The sequence below is a fragment of the Schistocerca americana genome, chromosome 3 (genome assembly GCF_021461395.2).
Source record: "Schistocerca americana isolate TAMUIC-IGC-003095 chromosome 3, iqSchAmer2.1, whole genome shotgun sequence".
NCBI lineage: Eukaryota > Metazoa > Arthropoda > Insecta > Orthoptera > Acrididae > Schistocerca > Schistocerca americana.
In genome coordinates this window covers 151,140,798-151,163,575 of record NC_060121.1, presented here as the reverse complement: position 1 = coordinate 151,163,575, position 22,778 = coordinate 151,140,798, and the positions used below count along the sequence as shown (strand labels likewise).

At 44.9% G+C, this 22,778-nt stretch overlaps 1 long non-coding RNA gene and 1 pseudogene across 1 annotated transcript in view; both read left to right on the top strand.

The window, feature by feature from the left end:
• Positions 1 to 22,778, top strand: part of LOC124606807 — a 738,984-nt gene that overhangs the window by 697,971 nt on the left and 18,235 nt on the right. The gene's annotated exons all lie outside the window — the stretch shown is intronic.
• LOC124608150 lies at positions 4,301 to 4,418 on the top strand (annotated as a pseudogene).

Genomic DNA, 22,778 nt, shown 5'->3' with positions numbered 1-22,778 from the left:
AAACAGTCCGTATAGGATCCAGTACCACCTGTTAATTTCAACTCTGCACAATGGTAAACATTCCAGAGCAACGTTTGGAAGTTTATCAAAAATGGTTCAAATGGCTCTGAGCACTATGGGACTTAACATCTGAGGTCATCAGTCCCCTGGAACTTAGAACTAGTTAAACCTAACTAACCTAAGGACATCACACACATCCATGCCCGAGGCAGGATTCGAACCTGCGACCGTAGCGGTCGTGCAATTCCAAACTGAAGCGCCTAGAACCGCTCGGCCACACTGGCCGGCGGAAGTTTATCGGCCTACTCTGTACAGCATACTGAGAAATTTGCTTGTGTGCTGTTACGTCAAAATATACAGGGTGATCAAAAAGTCAGTATAAATTTGAAAACTTAATAAACCACGGAATAATGTAGATAGAGAGGTAAAAATTGACACAAATGCTTGGAATGACATGGAATTTTATTAGAACAAAAAAAAAAAAAAAAAAAAGCAAAGTTCACAAAATGTCCGACAGATGGCGCGTGAAAGATCTCTTGCGCGCGTCATTTGATTATGATCGTGTGCTCAGCCGCCACTTTCGTCATGCTTGGCCTCCCAGGTCCCCAGACCTCGGTCCGTGCGATTATTGGCTTTGGGGTTACCTGAAGTCGCAAGTGTATCGTGATCGACCGACATCTCTAGGGATGCTGAAAGACAACATCCGACGCCAGTGCCTCACCAGAACTCCGGACATGCTTTACAGTGCTGTTCACAACATTGTTCCTCGACTACAGCTTGAGGATTGATGGTGGACATATTGAGCATTTCCTGTAAAGAACATCATCTTTGCTTTGTCTTACTTTGTTATGCTAATTATTGCTGTTTTGATCAGATGAAGCGCCATCTGTCGGACATTTTTTGAACTTTTGTATTTTATTTTTTTTTTTGGTTCTAATAAAACACCATGTCATTCCAAGCATGTGTGTCAATTTGTACCTCTCTATCTACATTATTCCGCGATTTATTCAGTTTTCAAATTTATACTGACTTTTCGATCACCCGGTAGTTTCGATCTTTCACCACGATTCGACGGCCACGCTTCATTTGATCGTATACCGCTATTTCACTTCGTACCTGTTCGAGAATAATTCCAGGCTGGACGCGCTCGGCGGCGTGTGTAAGCAAATATTAGTCATAAACCCCCCCCCCCCCCCCCCCCCCCCCCCCCCCCCCCCTATAGCGCGCGCCGCGGACCTGTGCTGGGAGGCGGGGCGGCTGTTTCGCCACGGGAGGGGCGGTGGGCGGCGATCCGTGACCGGCACGGCCCACATTCCGCCCGTCCGCCGACTTCCACAACAATTACTACCTGAGGCGCCCCATAGCCAGCAGCGAGAGCACAGGCCGGTGAAAGCGAGCGGCGCAGGCGCACCGCCGCTCTTACGCGACCAGCGCCGAGTGCGGGGTGACTTTCAGACCGTGAAGTAATTGCTTCAGCACCATTACTCTGCGATCCACACGCACGTGTTTGGCAGAGGGTTCACACAACGAATTTCATATTTCAGTAGCGAGATAATGACGCAACGACTGTCCAAATGGGCTATTTTTTTAAATTTATGAATACAATATTGTTCTGGAAGACATGATATCACTATCAAATTTTAAAATATATTACGCCGTTAGGTACAGTAAAACAAATATTGTCAAATATACAAGATTCTCCATTAAACACTGACGGAAGAGAAAACAGCAGCACCAAAAAGTAATTAATGTCGAGTCAATACACTACTGCGTAGAAAAGTAGGACATGGGCAAGACATGTTGATGTATATTGTCACCAAATTCTCTTCTCAGAAAATATGTTCTGAGAAAAAAATATGTGTGACATCACTTGCTGAACGACCCTCGTATATAACAGAGCAAAGTAGATGGGTCGCTCGGCATTTCGAATGTACCGACGTCGTTGCCAGTACAGGCGATGAGTTTCAGGGCTGTTCTCATATTGTGTTTATCGTATTGGATATTTATGTTATTTTGTCCATTCTCTGCACTGCGCTGCGTTCATTCGTGTACGTTCGAAGCTCTAGATTGCTCCTCCACTCTTGGCTTGCGATGCACGCCGTAGGTCGCTGCCCGCCCGTAAGTGACGAGTGGCTCCTGTCGACCCCTCAGCACGCCTCGTCGTCGGCGGTTACCGCTGATTAGCGGGGATTCCGCCGTGTTACGCGCCGTGGCACCTCGCGACGGCACACTGGAAATGTGGGTCCGTGGAGCGCGTAGTCGCCGGCCGCCGTGCAGTGGAGCGATCACCGCCGCGCCGGGCGGTAAATTGAATAATTCAGAAATGTTGCTACAGGCTGCGGCGTAAATAATTTATGCCGGCTCGTAAACTGGCGGCAATAAAACGCCGCCGGTCGGCTGCGACACATCCAGCCCTCTCCTCTGCAGTGGGCGCCGTAATGGTTAATGCGGAAAAAGACTCCTTGACTGGCCGTTACGGCGAGGTGCGCTCAGGGAGAGCCAAATTGCTGGTACTCTGTGTACGCGCACAAGTAGCCAGAACGTGAACTCTACGGCATGGCAGGGCGCACGGGGCAGCACAGTGCTCCTGTTTCTGATTACAGCTCATCAGTGTCTAACAATACCACCACTTGCAAATTAGGTAAGAAATCAGATTAATAATGTTGCTCACGCAGCATATGTTCGCTTTATCGGACAACAACAAAGTTATTTGAAACTTCCTGGCAGATTAAAACTATGTGCCCGACCGAGACTCGAACTCGGGACCTTTGCCTTTCGCGGGCAAGTGCTCTACCATCTGAGCTACCGAAGCACGACTCACGACCGGTCCTCACAGCTTTACTTCTGCCAGTACCTCGTCTCCTACCTTCCAAACTTTACAGAAGCTCTCCTGCGAACCATGCAGAACTAGCACTCCTGAAAGAAAGGCTACTGCGGAGACATGGCTTAGCCACAGCCTGGGGATGTTTCCAGAATGAGATTTTCACTCTGCAGCGGATTGTGCGCTGATATGAAACAGATGGTAGAGCACTTGCCCGCGAAAGGCAAAGGTCCCGAGTTCGAGTCTCGGTCGGGCACACAGTTTTAATCTGCCAGGAAGTTTCATATCAGCGCACACTCCGCTGCAGAGTGAAAATCTCATTCTGGAAACAAAGTTATTGACAGTGGATGGTATCGTCAGAATGGAAATAATGAAGTCACTGTTGAAAAGTCATTAATTTTGGCACTTACCTTGAATAGATTCCCACGTAGATTTCGTCGAAGTTGTTATGGCTCATGTTGTTGACTCTAGGGTGATTCCACTTTGACTGCTAGAAGGACCAGGTCTGTATTTTAGCAATATTTGAAGACCTAACAGATGGGTTTGTCAGGAAATTCATAATGATCAAACAATCCCAGATCAGAACAATGGTGTGGTAGAAATAATTTTTGACTTGGTGTTCACGATCCACATTTTTATTAAACTTATTGTAAATTCACATACTCATCTTCTTAATTGTCACATCATCAAGAAAACAGTTTTGTATCAATCTTCATACATTTAATTTCCACTTGAACCAAACACAAGACTTGACTGTTCTTTTACAAAGCGAAATAACAACTTAACTTCTGCAAAGTGAAACAAAGACTGCTGTGTGCGCATTCGCGCCAAAACGGCTACAAGTAAGTCAAAGATTATGAGAGTTTCACAGAAATGAATACACACAAGAACCACATCATTGTAATGTATCGATACATCGGAGTACCTATACATTAATAAAACCAGTGTGAATATTGTCACAAAAATATTTCTGTTGCTTCGCAGAAAAGTAATACGATATTACTGCTATCGAGAACTGGGTTTGGAGTGCCGTAATGGTCACGTAAATAAAGAACCATTACAAGTGTAAATGTTGGTCTTTACATCACAGTGCTCTACTAACTATGAAGAAGAGGTGGAACAAAAGGTAACCTCACTGGGTGCGCTTGGCTTTACTGTGAGGTCAGTCATATACGACCAAACATCGACAAGACCCAGGTACGCGCATTTCATTTGCAGAATAGAAAAGCTCGGTGCGAATTGGACGTTGCATAGCAAGCAAACGACTTCAAAATTTTAAGGAATGGTAGCTCTGTAGTCAGTCGCAGCCCCATTCGTGTTTTATTATACTTGCCTATCCTGATTTCAGCTATAAATAGCCATTTTCAGTGCTAAAATACAAGGAAATTACAGACTCAGAATTGATTGACTTAATAAATAAGTGAAACACCATGTTACGTAGTATCAGTGATCTATTGTAGTCAACATGGCATTTGAGTGGCCAATGGACTTGCCGCAGTGGTAACACCGGTTCCCGTCAGATCACCGAAGTTAAGCGCTGTCGGGATGGGCTAGAACTTGGATGGGTGACCATCCGGTCTGCCGAGCGCTGTTGGCAAGCGGGGTGCACACAGCCCTTGTGAGTCAAACTGAGGAGCTACTTGACTGACAAGGGAAGCTCCCCATCGCACCACCCTCAGATTTCGTTATAAGTTGGCACAGTGGATAGGCCTTGAAAAACTGAACACGGATCAATCGAGAAAACAGGAAGAAGTTGTGTGGAACTATGAAAAAATAAGCAAAATATGCAAAGTGAGTAGTCCATGCGAAGATAGGCAACATCATGGATAACCCGACCGCAAGAGCGCCGTTGTCCCGTGGTTAGCGTGAGCAGCTGCGGAACGAGAGGTCCTCGGTTCAACTCTTTCCTCGAGTGAAAAATTTATTGTCTTTATTTTCGCAAAGTTATGATCTGTCCGTTCGTTCATTGACGTCTCTGTTCACTGTAATAAGTTTAGTGTCTGTGTTTTGCGACCGCACCGCAAAACCGTGCGATTAGTAGACGAAAGTACGTGCCTCTCCAATGGGAACCGAAAACATTTGATCGCAAGGTCATAGGTCAACCGATTCCTCCACAGGAAAACACGTCTGATATATTCTATACGACACTGGTGAAGGCATGTGCGTCACATGACAGGAATATGTTGTCGATCCACGAACTTGTACACTTGGCGAGTGGGTAAAAAGATTCATCTACTTTGCCCGGTTTAGGTTTTCTTGTGGATGTGATAATCACTCCGAAAAAAGTGATGAAAACATAAGAGTTTGTCACATAACCTGCAACAAATGAATGCAACAGTTTCACAGTCGCACACTTTTCCCTGTGCTCTGTCAAAACATATGTTTTTAACATTTTCAAATTTTTCCGTGAGTAGACCGTCAAATCCTGCATATATCCAAGCAAATCTGAACATTTCCTGGAATTTTGGAGAGCGAAGTTGATTATGTGTGAGTGCCTGAACTTTGATAATTGTCTGAAAATAAAAAATAAAAGTTTCCTCTCGAAGGAAGATTTGAACCAAGGACCGCTCGTTCCGCAGCTGCTCACGCTAACCACGGTACCACGGCGCTGGTGACCTCAGATTATCCTTGATGTTGACTATCTTCGCATGGACTACTCAGTTTGTATATTTTGCTTTTTTTTTTTCATAGTTCCACACAACTTCTTCCTGTTTTCTCGACTGATCTGTGTTCAGTTTTTCAAGGCCTATCCACTGTGCCAACTTATAACTAAATCTGTGGGGGGGGGGGGGGGGGGGGACGATGGGGAGGTTCCCTTGTGAGAAGTAGCGGCTGCGGTCTCGTAAACTGACATACGGCCGGGAGAGCGGTGCGCTGACCGCATGCCCCTCCGTATCCGCATCCAGTGATGCCTGTGGTCTGAGGATGACACGGCGGCCGGTCAGTACCGTTGGGCCTTCTTGGCCTGTTCGGGAGGAGTTTAGTTTTTAGTTCTATAGCATTTGAGTGAGTTACCATCTAACAAAGTCGCTGCATACTATTCGTGAGTAGCCAGAAGGAAACTGAGGTTGTCATAGGACGTAATTCATGCAGCACATGTAACGCCTCGTGTATTACAAAAGTAACTAACCCAGTTTCATTGCAATATGATAGTTTAAAACCCTTCCTTTTTTAATATTTATTAAACTGACGTTAAAAAACTGTAGTTTTTTATTTATAATGTGATGTAACAATTATTGAAGATTTGGGGGATCGCTTCGCCTCTAACATGAGGCGTATTTGGAAAGTAAGGCCCGATTGGGCGCGAAATGGGAACCAGTGTGAAAATCCTACGAAACTTTGCACAGATGTGTTGTGCGGTGTCTTTAGTGAGCCTGCTGATCGCTTTTTTTTTCAGTTCAGAGCGCAAAGTGATTACGTAGAAATACCTAAAACAACAGTGTCTCCTGCCAAGTATGTGGATCTGGTGAGAGATTTCGCCTGAAGCTATGTAGCCCACAAAACATAAGTGTCATGCGTTTGTGTCTTCAAGACAATTCTCAGCCGCATTCTGCAGATGCAATGAAGACGCTCCTGCAGCGTTTTCGATGGGAAGTGTTTGATCACCCACAATACAGCCCTTAATTGGCTCTCTCCGTTGCTCGTTTCTGCTCACATGAACCGCTGGCTACGTAGACAACATTTTAGCACAAACAACGAAAGGCAGATCAACGTAGAGAATTGGCGGAAAGCAGGGGCGCCTTCTTTCTGTGACGGGGGTGCTGGAAAGTTTGTACAACGCCACGACAAATGTCGTAAGTCGGAGCGGTTAATATTTAGAGAGGTAGCTGTTGCCAATAATTTTTTTTTATTTTCACTGTGGTTTTCATTTCGCGGACTTTCGGACCCTACTTTCGGAACAGCCCTCATATATGAAGACTCATGATAAATCGACATTCCTTGACTTATTTTAAAGGTCATGTGCAAATATACTTCTTTTTGTAAGCAATAACCTCATTTTCCTTCTGCCAATGCGCCGGTAAAGTCATATGGTGCCATATACTGTCGCGAGTTTATTAGATGCTAACCCACTCAAATGTTCTGTTGACTAAAATGGATCGTTGCTGATGGGTAACGTGATATTTTTTATGTTAGTCAGTTCTGATTCTGTAATTTCCTTTTGTTTTAGCACTCTATGGGTATTTATAGCTGAAATGTGGATATGCAAGAATAATAAAAAACAATGGTATTGAGGCTGATTGGTGTGTTCCCGTCCTTCCTTAATGTACGGTCGCTGTGCACGACGATTCCGTATGGAATCAAAGTTGGTTGACCTGAACATTGTACAACAGCTGTATACTTGGGTGTCACTTTTCACTGTGCACTGTCCTCCCATAAAACCAGGCTGAAGTTCAGGGCGAGGATCAATATTTTAAGAAAACTCACAACAATTACCTGGGGAGCTAGTCCTGACATCCTGAGAACGTTCCCTCTTGCCCTGACTGTGTGTGTGTGTGTGTGTGTGTGTGTGTGTGTGTGTGTCAGGTGCAGAGTACGCCTCACCTGTGAGGAGTGCATCTGCTCACACCAGACAGGTTGACATTGTAGTCAGTGGGATTCTGAATCTTATCGGGATGGACAAACTTAACACGATTGTTTGAACCCCCCTTCCCTCTCTCTCACCCCACTGTCATTCATAAACAAGTTTCTCATTAATAACAGGATACTCTTGCCTTTGATCATCATGAAGAATGTTCTATTGAATAGAAAATAATACAGGGTTATTACAAATGATTGAAGCGATTTGACAGCTCTACAATAACTTTATTATTTGAGATATTTTCCCAATGCTTTGCACACACATACAAAAACTCAAAAAGTTTTTTTAGGCATTCACAAATGTTCGATATGTGCCCCTTTAGTGATTCGGCAGACATCAAGCCGATAATCAAGTTCCTCCCACACTCGGCGCAACATGTCCCCATCAATGAGTTCGAAAGCATCGTTGATGCGAGCTCGCAGTTCTGGCACGTTTCTTGGTAGAGGAGGTTTAAACACTGAATCTTCCACATAACCCTACAGAAAGAAATCGCATGGGGTTAAGTCGGGAGAGCGTGGAGGCCATGACATGAATTGCTGATCATGATCTCCTGTTTAAGAAATGCCGAACATCAAGATGGAAGTGGGGTGGAGCACCATCCTGTTGAAAGATGAAGTCGGCGCTGTCGGTCTCCAGTTGTGGCATGAGCCAATTTTCCAGCATGTCCAGATACACGTGTCCTGTAACGTTTTTTTCGCAGAAGAAAAAGGGCCGTAAACTTTAAACCGTGAGATTGCACAAAACACGTTAACTTTTGATGAATTGCGAATTTGCTGCATGAATGCGTGAGGATTCTCTACCGCCCAGATTCGCACATTGTGTCTGTTCACTTCACCATTAAGAAAAAAATGTTGCTTCATCACTGAAAACAAGTTTCGCACTGAGCTTCATCACTGAAAACAAGTTTCGCACTGAACGCATCCCCTTCCATGAGCTGTTGCAACCGCGCCGAAAATTCAAAGCGTTTGACTTTGTCATCGGGTGTCAGGGCTTGTAGCAATTGTAAACGGTAAGGCTTCTGCTTTAGCCTTTTCCGTAAGATTTTCCAAACCGTCGGCTGTGGTACGTTTAGCTCCCTGCTTGCTTTATTCGTCGACTTCCGCGGGCTACGCGTGAAACTTGCCCGCACGCGTTCAACCGTTTCTTCGCTCACTGCAGGCCGACCCGTTGATTTCCACTTACAGAGGCATCCAGAAGCTTTAAACTGCGCATGCCATCGCTGAATGGAGTTAGCAGTTGGTGGATCTTTGTTGAACTTCGTCCTGAAGTGTCGTTGCACTGTTATGACTGACTGATGTGAGTGCATTTCAAGCACGACATACGCTTTCTCGGCTCCTGTCGCCATTTTGTCTCACTGCGCTCTCGAGCGCTCTGGCGGCAGAAACCTGAAGTGCGGCTTCAGCCGAACAAAACTTTCAGAGCTTTTCTACCTATCTGTAGTGTGTCGTGACCAAATGTCAATGAATGGAGCTACAGTGAATTTATGAAATCGCTTCAATCATTTGTAATAGTCTTGTATGTTTGTACATATACTGTATTGGCTCAAAAGTAATTGCTTTGGTTACATAAAAGCACGGAAGTTATGCGATCAAATAATTCGTATTACGTATAAAATGCAGTTTATATTGTGCAAATATACAAAATACAGAATGGATTAACACTGAATGATGTGTGGTTCTGATTATATGCAAAAAGAAAAAAAAAAGAAAACAGCGAAGAGAAGTCGTTGTCTTCTATTTGATCTCGTACACATTTATTTATGTTTCTTCGCTACTACTTCTACCGGTAATCCTACCGCTTACCACGTCGTTTATGTAGTGTACCAAAACTACCGAACTGTAGTTTTGGGAGGGCTCAATACTACCAGGAGGGTGCTGATTATGGCCGCTGTCGGAAGTTTGATTTCGTGCGATGCCTTGGATGTTCCGATCACGGCGAAAGGAACGTTTCTGTATTCATGAGAGATAATTGAGAGGAGGAGAACTGCTTGAGATGAAGCTCGGGGGAGCTTTGTGATTTCTGGAAGTCAGAGCACAGAAGTAGGAACGTAGTGTCGTAAAATCTTAGGAGTAAGTGGACAGGAGGAGATGAGTCGGGAATGCCAGCACCACCAAGCCAACACTCTCCATATACTTTTCCAACGAAGCCTCAACCGAATCCATCGCTCACACAGTGAAATGCGTCCGGATGTTTATCTGTCCTGTCAACTCTTAGTCTTCCTACCCTACCCTGCCCCATACTAGTACTCCCTGTCTACCGGTCTTTTATTACTTTCTTCTCGATATCGTGGCTGGCGCACACCCCTGTCCTATACTCCGTTTCTGTTTCTTACAATTTACCCGTCCTCTATTCGCTTTTATCTCCGAATTACAACCCAAATGGCCCCCTCACTCATACTGTCCTTTCCTTCTGTTTATCCCTCCCCAGGGCAGCTATTTCCAGTTTCAGATAATGTGTAGTGGTTCTTTTAAGATCTTTTCCTCTTTCCGCACTATATTTATAATTTTTAAAATTAAAATTAAAGCCAGCTGAGATATTTTTAAATACCATCAACAAAAATCTTTTCAGTATATTGTATCGATTCATGAGCTTCAAAAGGATTTCGTTCAGAAATGAAATGTCTGGGCCGCTGACATAATTTCCGCTTCCTCCCTTTCGCTGTTATGGTGCGCTGGTGATGAAACGACAATAAAGTAGGAAAAAAAACATAAGGGTAAATGACAGGCCTCCCACTGCCTGTGTGTGACTCAGGGGGAGAGGTTTCAGCATGGCAGAGCCGTGGTGTCTCACAAAACCAATTGAGTCCCAGACAGCACCGGAGAGACAGCGAGGTTTCGTGCGAACCACAAGATGTACAAGGGTCATTCTAAAAGAAGTGCACACTATTTTTTTAAAAATCCACCTTTCATTCTACTTGGTTCAAATGGCTCTGAGCACTTGCGACTTAACTTCTGAGGTCATCAGTCGCCTAGAACTTAGAACTAATTAAACCTAACTAACCTAAGGACATCACACACATCCATGCCCGAGGCAGGATTCGAACCTGCGACCGTAGTGGTCGCTCGGTTTCAGACTGTAGCGCCTAGAACCGCACGGCCACTCCGGCCGGCTCATTCTACATGTTTGAAAGTTTTACATTGTGTAGATACATCCTTTGGGAACAATATTTTCATTTCTCCACATAATTTCAATCCCCCTCAACTGCCTTACGCCATCTTGGAAACAGAGCGCCTGTATACCCGCACGGTAAAATTCTGGACCAACCTGTTGGACCCACTGTTTGGCAGCGAGCACAAGGGAGTCATCATCTTCAAACCTTGTTCCACGAAAAGAGTCTTTCAGTTTCCCAAAGAGATGTTAGTCACATCGAGCCAAGTCAGGACTGTAAGGCGGGGTGCTTCAGTGTTGTCCATCCGAGTTTTGTGATCGCTTGCATGGTTTTTCGACTGCCATGTGGCCGTGAATTGTCGTGCAACAGCAAAAATCCTGCTTTGGCCGATGTGGTCGAACACGACTCAGTCGAGCTTGAAGTTTCTTCAGTGTCGTCACATATGCATCAGGCTTTATGGTGGTTCCACTTGGCATGACGTCCACAATTAAGAGTCCTTCGGAATCGAAAAACACCGTAGCCATAACTTTCCCAGCAGAAGGTGTGTTTTTGAATTTTTTTTTTCTTGGGTGAATTTGCATGTGCCACTCCATTGATTGCCTCTTCGTCTCTGGTGAAAAATGATGGAGCCACGTTTCATCACCTGTCACAATTCTTCCAAGAAATTCATCTCCAAAAGTTCGCTGCATACCATTTTTCTTGTTTCTTTGTGAACCACTGTCAACATCCTGGGAACCTACCTGGCACAAACCTTTTTTAACGCCAGCACTTTCAGTATTCTGCAAACACTTCTTTCCCCTATCCCAACTTAGCGTGACAATTCGTTCACTGTGATGCGTCTGTCTGCAGTCACCAATTCTTTAACTCTCTGCACATTGTCTGGAGAGTGTGCAGTACGAGGCCTGCCGCTGCGATGACAGTCGAAATATTGCCGTGCGCGCTTTCATCACGTAACCTGCTTGCCCACCGACTAACTGTACTGCGATCGACAGCAGCATCTCCATACACCTTTTTCAACCTCTTGTGGATGTTTCCCACTGTCTCGTTTTCACAGCACAGGGATTCTACGACGGCACGTTGCTCCTGACGAACGTAAAGTGTGGCAGCCATCTTGAAGACATGCTGTGACAGCGCCACTCACGGGAACAGCTTCGAAGTTTGAAAACAAGCGAGAAGGATGTATCTACACACTGTAAAACTTTCACACATGAAGAATGAAAACTGTATTTTTACAAAAATAGTGTGCATTCTTTTGGAGTGACCCTCGTAAGTGCGAAGAAAGCGCACAGCACCGTTTTATGTGATGGGTTATTTATAGGAAATATGGACCTCCACATATTAAACAGATGAATAAAAAATGTTGGGATTTATTGATAAAGAACCTAACAAATGAGTGGTCTGACGGCTGCTGGAGCTAATGGAGTACGGACAGGTAACATATCAAGGCAAAGAAAGTGGTGCTGTAACTCCTGACAAGGGAACCTCAGATTTAGTTATAAGTTGGCACAGTGGATAGGCCTTGAAACACTGAACACAGATCAATCGAGAAAACAGGAAGAAGTTGTGTGGAACTGTGAAAAAATAAGCAAAATATACAAAGTGAGTAGTCCATGCGGAAGACAGGCAACATCAAGGACAGTGTGAGCTCAGGAGCGCCGTGGTCCTGCGGTTAGCGTGAGCAGCTGCGGAACGTGAGGTACTTGGTTCAAATCTTCCCTTGTGTGAAAATTTTATTTTCGCAAAGTTATGATCTGTCCGTTCGTTCATTGACGTCTCTGTTCACTGTAATGAGTTTAGTGTCTGTGTTTTGCGACCGCTCCGCAAAGCCGTACGATTAGTGGACGAAAGGACGTGCGTCTCCAATGGGAACCGAAAACATTTGATCGCAAGGTCATAGGTCAACCGATTCCTCCACAGGAAAACACATCTGATATATTCTATACGACACTGGTGACGGCATGTGCATCACATGGGGAATATGTCGTCGACCCACCTAACTTGTACCCTTGGCGAATGGGTAAAAAGATTCTTCTGCTTTGCCCGATTTGGGTTTTCTTGTGGATGTGATAATCACTCCCAAAAAAGTGATGAAAACATAAGAATTTATCACATAAACTGCAACAAATGAATGCAACAGTTTCACAGTCGCACACTTTTCCGTGTGTTCTGTCAAAGCATATGTTTTTAGCGTTTTCAAATTTTTCCGTGTGTAGACCGTCAAATCCTGCATATGTCCAAGCAAATCTGAGCATGTCCTGGAATTTTGGAGAGCGAAGTTGATTATATAAAAAATTAAACTTCTCACTCGAGGGAAGACTTGAACCAATGACCTCTCGCTCAACAGATCCACACGTTAACCACGGGATCTAGATGTTGCCTATCTTTCACCTGGACTACTCCGTTTGTATATTTTGCTTATTTTTTTCATAGTTCCACACAACTTCTTCCTGTTTTCTCGACTGATCTGTGTTCAGTTCTTCAAGGCCTATCCACTGTGCCAACTTATAACTAAATCTGAGGGGGGTGCGATGGGGAGGTTCCCTTGTGAATGTTCTCGCAACGTACCTTGTTTTTAAACAATAACAGAACTTTATTTGTGTAATTTTATCAATAAAAGCCACGCCTTGGCAATAATATATAAACATTTTCAAGCAGTAAGTACATTCTGCCCTGGGAATACATCTGAGTAGGTACTATCATTCAGGATGCCAGCATACAACCAACAAAACTACACAAAACTTTTGGAACGCACGAGGGCCTTTTGACGAGCACCCTTCTCCGGAAGCAGGCAGTAAACAGCATAAAGTGAACAATTTGCTGGCGCTCACTGTTTGTGGTATTCCTAGAACAGGTGTCGCAGTTACGCCGGCATTCTCTACCGTTACAAGTAGTTTAGCTTCTCCCACGCATGTAATTCCGAACCTTAAAATCAACAGTATAAAGTAATTTCGCAAGTGTGTGTTGCAATCTGGTGTAATCATAAAATGACATCGGCTCTTTTTTTATGAGCTGTCACAGCGATAAGGATTTTTTATCTCGTCGGAGTTGTTCCCTCTGTCCTTGAGTAAATTTGTTTGTAGGCTGTACTCTCTATCTTTGAGTGAATTTCATAGCTTTCGCCTAAGTGCTCTCTCTCTCTCTCTCTCTCTCTCTCTCTCTCTCTCTCTCTCTCTCTCTCTCTCTCCCCTACATCTACAAAACATACTGTGCAAGCCATGGTGAATGGCCTTTCGCAAATAAAGCGAGAAATAACGGCTGTCTACAGGCTTCCGTACGAGCCCTGACTTATCTTGTCTTCGCGGTCCTTACACAAGATGTATGTTGGTGGCTATGAAACGTCCCCTTAGAACAATTATACACGACTGTCCTTAACCTAACACACAATATTTTTGTTAGCGCAACGCAATCTGACTTTCAAAATTCCCTACAAAAGAATGGCCCTGACTAACATTAAACTATACCTTTCACAAATCACTTACCTCACAAAAATCTTCGCTGCTCAAGCTACTGCAATACAGCGAGCGCCACTACTGCCAGCTAAATAAAAGATTCAAACTATGGAAGGCACTAACTACTGGTAGGGATAGTTAGCAAATGAAAGATATTAATAGAGAACAAACAATGTATTTACCTTGATATCATCACATATAAATATAGCAGTTCATGACAAATTTCAAAACTCCGCCATCTCTCTCCCCACATCCACCACTGCTGGCGGCTCACCTCCAACTGCGCAATGCTACGTGCTGTTCACAGCCAGCTGCCAAACACTACAATGGCGAGTATTACAACAATGCAAAGCAGCCACAGACTGCACACAGCACAGCCAGTGATATTCATACAGAGGTGGCGTTACGTAACGTTGCCAATAAGAAAACATAAACAGCCTACTTACATAGAGAAAACATAAACAGCCTACTTACATAGCCCCCATGCTCCCCACAAAAAATTTTTACAAATTGGATTGGGCAGTGGCCAATACAGATTTGAAAAAATTTTTTCATAATTACAATAACAAAGAAATCAAATGCACACACTTATTGATACAATGTTGGTCAAAAGCTTAAATTTTCTCACAGTCCATAAAGATAGTCCTGATCATTCATCATAATAGTAAAAATGCAGAGTTTTTCTCAAAGTCTGAGCAGTAAAAGAAAATGCACGTAGAAGTAGTGGATTTCCATGCAGTCTTGAAGAAGTAGTGTTGTCCTTCCAACGGAAGGACAGTGCTGACTCTTGACATGCAGACAGGTGATGGGCCACAACATAGCAAACCCACAGCAGAGTCATTCGACGTTTTGAAGAATATTGGTAGGTAGGTCATCACAGAACAGACCCACTGTAGTCCTGGTAGAGATTACGATATTGGTGGGCCACCAGAGGTGCAGACCCACTGCAGTCCTTGTAGAAATAATGGTATTGGTCGGACACCAGAGGTGCAGAGCCAGTGCAGTCCTTGCAGAAATAATGGTATTGGTGGGCCATCAAAGATGCAGACCCACTGTAGTCCTTGTAGAGACGGCCAGCAGCCATCTGTTGTGACTGTGCAGGTGCACAATCACCATATGAAACGTCCCCTTAGAACAATTATACACGACTGTCCTTAACCTAACACACAATATTTTTGTTAGCGCAACGCAATCTGACTTTCAAAATTCCCTACAAAAGAATGGCCCTGACTAACATTAAACTATACCTTTCACAAATCACTTACCTCACAAAAATCTTCGCTGCTCAAGCTACTGCAATACAGCGAGCGCCACTACTGCCAGTTAAATAAAAGATTCAAACTATGGAAGGCACTAACTACTGGTAGGGATAGTTAGCAAATGAAAGATATTAATAGAGAACAAACAATGTATTTACCTTGATATCATCATATATAAATATAGCAGTTCATGACAAATTTCAAAACTCCGCCATCTCTCTCCCCACATCCACCACTGCTGGCGGCTCACCTCCAACTGCGCAACGCTACGCGCTGTTCACAGCCAGCTGCCTAACACTACAATGGCGAGTATTACAACAATGAAAGCAGCCACAGACTGCACACAGCACAGCCAGTGATTTTCATACAGAGGTGGCGTTACGTAACGTTGCCAATAAGAAAACATAAACAGCCTACTTACATAGAGAAAACATAAACAGCCTACTTACAGCTATAGAATCGTTCTGATGTCTGTCGCAAATGCCGGTTTTGTAATGACGTTCGCAAAAACTTCGCCCTTTTACCTCCAGTACTCGCGTGTTGATCGAACGTACCGGTAACAAATCTAACAGCACGCCTTTGAATTGCTTCGATGTCTTCCTTTGATTCGAACTAGTGGGAATCCCAAACAATCGAGCAGTACTCAAGAATGGATCTCGCAAGTTTTCTGTACGGGGTCTCCTTTATAGAAGTCCTACAATTGCTTAGAATTCTCGCAATAAAACGAAGTCGATCACCCGCATTTCCTGCGACCGACCTTTCTCCGCTTCAAGCCGTATTGCAACGTTTCGTCTATCGGCGAGACTGTGTCAGTGAGCACACCACTACTACTATATTCGAACATTATGAGATTCTTTTCGCAACTCATCTGTATTGTCTTACACATTTCCACATTTAAAGCAAGCTGCCGTTCATCACAACAAATAGAAATTCTGTCTGTGATCGTGTATACTACTATTAAGCAGGTGTGATGTTGTCCGTTGGGAGATTTTGCACGATTCCGTCTTCATCTGCCTGTGGAAAAATTCTATCTGTTCAGTTAGAGGTTAGTAGGCAGTCCGATAATAGTTGTGGACGATAGAGGGTTCAGAATGAAACTTCCCTTGCAGAGACTGTATGGTGGAATGAAACTCCTTGATGGATAAAAGAAAGTAAAGAAGAGACACTGTACACCATGCCAGGATTGGATCTGTGGACGTTTCCTTGTGCCAGAAGCTTTTTCTTGAAAAAGATTGTAGCTAATCCAATCTCCGCCATATCCTTTCTCACAGGACTGTCAGATCAGAAAACTGACTTCAGCCATTGTGGCGTAAGACCCCACAGGAGATGGCACATACACTACTGGCCATTAAAATTGCACACCACGAAGATGATGTGCTACAGACGCGAAGTTTAACCGACAGGAAGAATATGATATGATATGGAAATGATTAGCTTTTCAGAGCATTCACACAAGGTTGGCGCCCGGTGGCGACACCTACAACTTGCTGACATGAGGAAAGTTTCCAACCGATTTCTCATACACAAACAGCAGTTGATCGACTTTGCCTGGTGAAACGTTGTTGTGATGCCTCGTGTAAGGGGAAGAAATGCGTACCATCACGTTTCCGACTTTGATAAAGGTCAGATTGTAGCCTGTCGCGATTGCGGTTTATCGTATCGCGACATTGCTGCTCGCGTTGGTCGAGACCCCATGACTGTTAACAGAATTTAGAATCGGTGGGTTCAGGAGGGTAATACGGAACGCCGTGCTGGATCCCAGTGAGCTCGTATCACCAGCAGTCGAGATGACAAGCATCTTATCCGCGTGGCTGTAACGGATCTGAGTCAACAGATGGCGACGTTTGCAAGACAACAACCATCTGCACGAAGAGTTCGACGACGTTTGCAGCAGCATGGACTATCAGCTCGGAGGCCATGGCTGCGGTTACCCTTGACGCTGCATCACAGACAGGAACGCCTGCGATGGTGTACTCAACGACGAACCTGGGTGCACGAATGTCAAAATGTCATTTTTTCGGATGAATCTAGGTTCTGTTTACAGCATCATAATGGTCGCATCCGTGTTTGGAGACGTCGCGGTGAACGCACATTGGAAGCGTGTATTCGTCATCGCCATATTGGCGTATAACCCGGTGTGATGGCATGGGATGCCATTGGTTACACGTCTCGCTCACCTCTTGTTCGCAATGACGGCACTTTGAACAGTGGACGTTACATTTCAGGTGTGTTACGACCCGTGGCTGTACCCTTCATTCGATCCCTGCGAAACCCTACATTTCAGCAGGATAATGCACGACTGCATGTTGCAGGCCCTGTACTGGCCTTTCTCGATACAGAAAATGTTCGACTGCTACCCTGGCCGGCACATTCTCCAGACATCTCACGAATTGAAAACGTCTGGTCAATGGTGGCCAAGCAGCTGGCTCGTCACAATACTCTTGATGAACTGTGGTATCGTGTTGAAGCTGCATGGGCAGCTGTACCTGTACACGCCATCTAAGCTCTGTTTGACTGAATGCCCGGGTGTACCAAGGTTGTTATTACGGCCAGAGGTGGTGGTTCTGGGTACTGATTTTTCAGGATCTATGCACCCAAATTGCGTGTAAATGTAATGTCAGTTCTAGTATATTTGTCCAATGAATACCCGTGTATCATCTGCATTTCTCTTTGGTGTAGCAATTTTAATGGCCAGTAGTGTAGTTGTGGACGATAGAGCGTCAGAATGAAACTTCCCTTGCACAGACTGTGTGGTGGAATCAAACTCCTTGATGGTTACAAGAAAGTAAAGAAGAGAAACTGTATGCCATGCCAGGATTGAACCTGTTGACGTTTCCTTGTGCCAGAAGCATTTTCTTGAAAAAGGTTGTAGCTAATCCACTTTCCGCCGTTTCCTTTCCAACGGGACTGTCAGTTCAGAAAACTGACTTGAGCGATTGTGGCGTAAGATCCACAGGAGATGAAACATAGATATCGAAACATATAGTACGTAGAAATAATAAAGAATGGAAGTGTTTGGAGAATCCACATACCACATCTTTGTTCCCACTGGTTTTGTCGTGGCGTTGAGACATTTTCGTCCAGCTCAGCAGTGCGACTATAAAGCAGCCGTGTGTGGTTAGTTAATTGGAGGCTGCAGCCACGACAGACTTTTCTGACTGCCAGCTTCTGACACGAAGGTCACGTCCGGCTGGGAGCTGGGCGTGGCCCGTCAACAGGGGACAATGGGGCGCAATTGCCGTGGCCAGGTGGCACCCTGGTGCCTATGTGGAGCGCACCTGGGCCTCAGCTGTTGGCTTTCACCTTCACCTGCCGGTACTTAGCGCTGCGACGTGTCGTCGGCCGAGAAGTAAGAGTCAGGTTGAAAACCGCAGTAAGTACAATAACTCCGTAATAATGTGGAATCTCGACAGAGGAATGTACTTTCACTATCAGCCGCAAGCTTGCTCAATTAGCTCGGCGCCATGAAATCGTCCTTTTGCATGAACATCCTTTTTTCTCTCTAGAACCGTAACTCTCTTTGTACGGCTTTCTCAAGCGTGCTGTGTTTCTTAAGAGTGCAGCGGCATTTAGTTTCAGCTGTAACTTACGGGGATATGACGATAATTATCTCGCGGTGCTTCCAGTTAATTACCCAATTGCGACGGGTAAGTATTCAGTGCATGGTACGTTCTACAACTGCTTATTTCGAGTTTTAATGTGACGAGCGTTTACTAATGACAACATGAGACTTACAGAGTGAGTGGAAAATCGTACCGAGGTTCAGGCATTAGAAATCATAATAAAAGATGAAATACGTGAATTTTCTTTACAGACGAAACCTTTCTTGCGTTAGCCTTTTCAGTGGTTCACTCACCCCCAGTTCTTAACATCGTAATTGAGAGCCATTTGACGTTCACACTGGTGGACTATTCAATGCATTACAGTCTCCAAACTTTCGCATATACACGGCAACTTTGGCGTTTTCTGATTTCCTTTCTATTAAGGCGTCTTCGTGGTCAGAGTTGTGACTCATTTCGGGGCTTCTCCGACATAGAACTCAATACGTTATTCTTAACAGTGTAACATCTCATTTCTTGGCCGTGTCTGTGTGCTCTTCCTGTGGCTATTGTTTACGGTTGGGTTGGATTCTCGGAGAAGAAGCTTTCTTAAACCTGGAGCTGATGGGCTCGTCTTTCCCTAATTATCCTAAATGTCTTGAGTCGGAGTTTACGTGATTGTCTTACGGGGCGAGCAATTTCTTCTTTACGGCCGTCGTTTCCAACATCCGTTTCAGAAAAAGTTCTTAACTCTTTTGAATAGCAATCTTTCCTGCCTGAAACCACTATTTTATTATTATTTTTAAAGTACCGGTGTATTTCGTTGGAAACAACAGATGCTCTCGCAAAACATAGACATGTAGTGGTACAAAGAGGTACTTCTACAAATGTAGCACATTGTAGGAGCATTAAAAGCAACAGTCGGTGCGGAGATAGTGCTACGTGATTGTAGGACGTTGTGCTACGTGATGTAGAAGATTGTGGCGTGTATCTTTTTTATAGTGGTTATATTGAGGAGATCATTGACGTTGAAAGTAATTATATCTTAACTTATTGTCAAGTGAATTTGAGGTTGAACTACTGCCTTTATGAGTGGCTTCGAAGTGAAAACACTGGGGCAGTATATACTCTTCATATAAATGTGTTCTTTTTTAGGCCCATTTTTGCTTTTTATTTAGGACTGTAATTTGTTTTAGCCGTTATGAGTTCATTGAAGGTCCGAGATGTGGGACTTTGTCTTAGATAAATGCGAAATTGCTTTGAGATATATCTCAGGGGAAATGAAGGTTTCACTGAAAACTGCATGTCCCATTCCTTCCAAAGTGAAACCAGTTCCTAAAAACAGTTGATTGTTTCCTTTTTGCCATTCGTTGCTTACAATGATGATGGTCAATTTTTTGGAAAACTTTAAAATTAATTTTTTTATAGTATTGGGACCAGAAGGCAGCACCTCATTTGAGGGGAAGTCAAATGAAAACGAGATAGATGGGTAAAAGTAAGTAAACTGTTTATAATTTCAAACGTAATCGCCATTACTGTTAATATATTTAGCCCACTGCGAGACAAGACGGTCGATGTCTTCATGAAAAAATGTTTGCGGTTGCCTACGGAATCACCTCCTCGTCCGAAGCAAATCGTCGGCCAGGAATGTCTTTCTGCAGATCTCCCAAAATATGGAAATCGCGCGAGGAGAGACCGGAACTGTATGGAGGGTGCATAACATGTGGGTGGGTATGGAGGGTGCGTAACATGTGGATGGCCCACGGTTATTTTGACTACGCTGTAGAAGTTGCGCTGGGAAACCCTTCTGCCAATGAACGAAGTCTGCCACTTGTTTTACATGACACTGAATCTATGTGATCGTTTCATTTCATATTCCTAGAAAATTGTTACACACGGGTATTTGTATGAGTTAACCAGTTTCAGTTGTCACTCATTGATACTGCAGTCATTTTACAATACTCTTTTCCCATTTATGAACATTCAAAACAAGTTGCCAATCTTTGTATCACTGTGAAGTACGAGTATTGTCAAGATCCGACTGAATATTTGTAAAACGTTTTTGAGACGCGATTCGTCGCAGATGATACTGTCGCATATACACTCCTGGAAATTGAAATAAGAACACCGTGAATTCATTGTCCCAGGAAGGGGAAACTTTATTGACACATTCCTGGGATCAGATACATCACATGATCACACTGACAGAACCACAGGCACATAGACACAGGCAACAGAGCTTGCACAATGTCGGCACTAGTACAGTGTATATCCACCTTTCGCAGCAATGCAGGCTGCTATTCTCCCATGGAGACGATCGTAGAGATGCTGGATGTAGTCCTGTGGAACGGCTTGCCATGCTATTTCCACCTGGCGCCTCAGTTGGACCAGCGTTCGTGCTGGACGTGCAGACCACGTGAGACGACGCTTCATCCAGTCCCAAACATGCTCAATGGGGGACAGATCCGGAGATCTTGCTGGCCAGGGTAGTTGACTTACACCTTCTAGAGCACGTTGGGTGGCACGGGATACATGCGGACGTGCATTGTCCTGTTGGAACAGCAAGTTCCCTTGCCGGCCTAGGAATGGTAGAACGATGGGTTCGATGACGGTTTGGATGTACCGTGCACTATTCAGTGTCCCCTCAACGATCACCAGTGGTGTACGGCCAGTGTAGGAGATCGCTCCCCACACCATGATGCCGGGTGTTGGCCCTGTGTACCTCGGTCGTATGCAGTCCTGATTGTGGCGCTCACCTGCACGGCGCCAAACACGCATACGACCATCATTGGCACCAAGACAGAAGTGACTCTCATCGCTGAAGACGACACGTCTCCATTCGTCCCTCCATTCACGCCTGTCGCGACACCACTGGAGGCGGGCTGCATGATGTTGGGGCGTGAGTGGAAGACGGCCTAACGGTGTGCGGGACCGTAGCCCAGCTTCATGGAGACGGTTGCGAATGGTCCTCGCCGATACCCCAGGAGCAACAGTGTCCCTAATTTGCTGGGAAGTGGCGGTGCGGTCCCCTACGGCACTGCGTAGGATCCTACGGTCTTGGCGTGCATCCGTGCGTCGCTGCGGTCCGGTCCCAGGTCGACGGGCACGTGCACCTTCCGCCGACCACTGGCGACAACATCGATGTACTGTGGAGACCTCACGCCCCACGTGTTGAGCAATTCGGCGGTACGTCCACCCGGCCTCTCGCATGCCCACTATACGCCCTCGCTCAAAGTCCGTCAACTGCACATACGGTTCACGTCCACGCTGTCGCGGCATGCTACCAGTGTTAAAGACTGCGATGGAGTTCCGTATGCCACGGCAAACTGGCTGACACTGACGGCGGCGGTGCACAAATGCTGCGCAGCTAGCGCCATTCGACGGCCAACACCGCGGTTCCTGGTGTGTCCGCTGTGCTGTGCGTGTGATCATTGCTTGTACAGCCCTCTCGCAGTGTCCGGAACAAGTATGGTGGGTCTGACACACCGGTGTCAATGTGTTCTTTTTTCCATTTCCAGGAGTGTAGATACGTAACACTGTCACTTCTGCCCTTTCCTATTTCAGTCGCGAAAGGTTCGCGAAAAGCACGATTGTTAGCAAGCCTTCGTTTGGGCTCCGATGTCTCTAATTTTATTTACCTCCGTGGTCTTTTCTCGAGAGGCAATAATGTGGTTGACTACTCTACGAACGTACGCTGTCTGAAATTTAACACTAAAACCCACCGTGATGCTGAACGCCTCTCTTGCAACGTGTGCCGCTGGAGTTAGCTGAGAATCTGCATGTGCCTTCGAAAGCTTAGCTTTGGATATCCTTTTTACGATCTTCCAGCATGCTGGAATAATTGCAGGTCAGCAACGTCTGTTAATCAGTACAACGAAGAACTAGCCAATGTTATACATTCCTTTTGTTTACTCGATTATTAGTTTCGGGCCGGGACCGATTTTCAAATTATCGTAACAGATAGACAGTTTTTGAATTTACGGAAATACCATTTTGACTATGTGTTACGATGATTCTGGAAA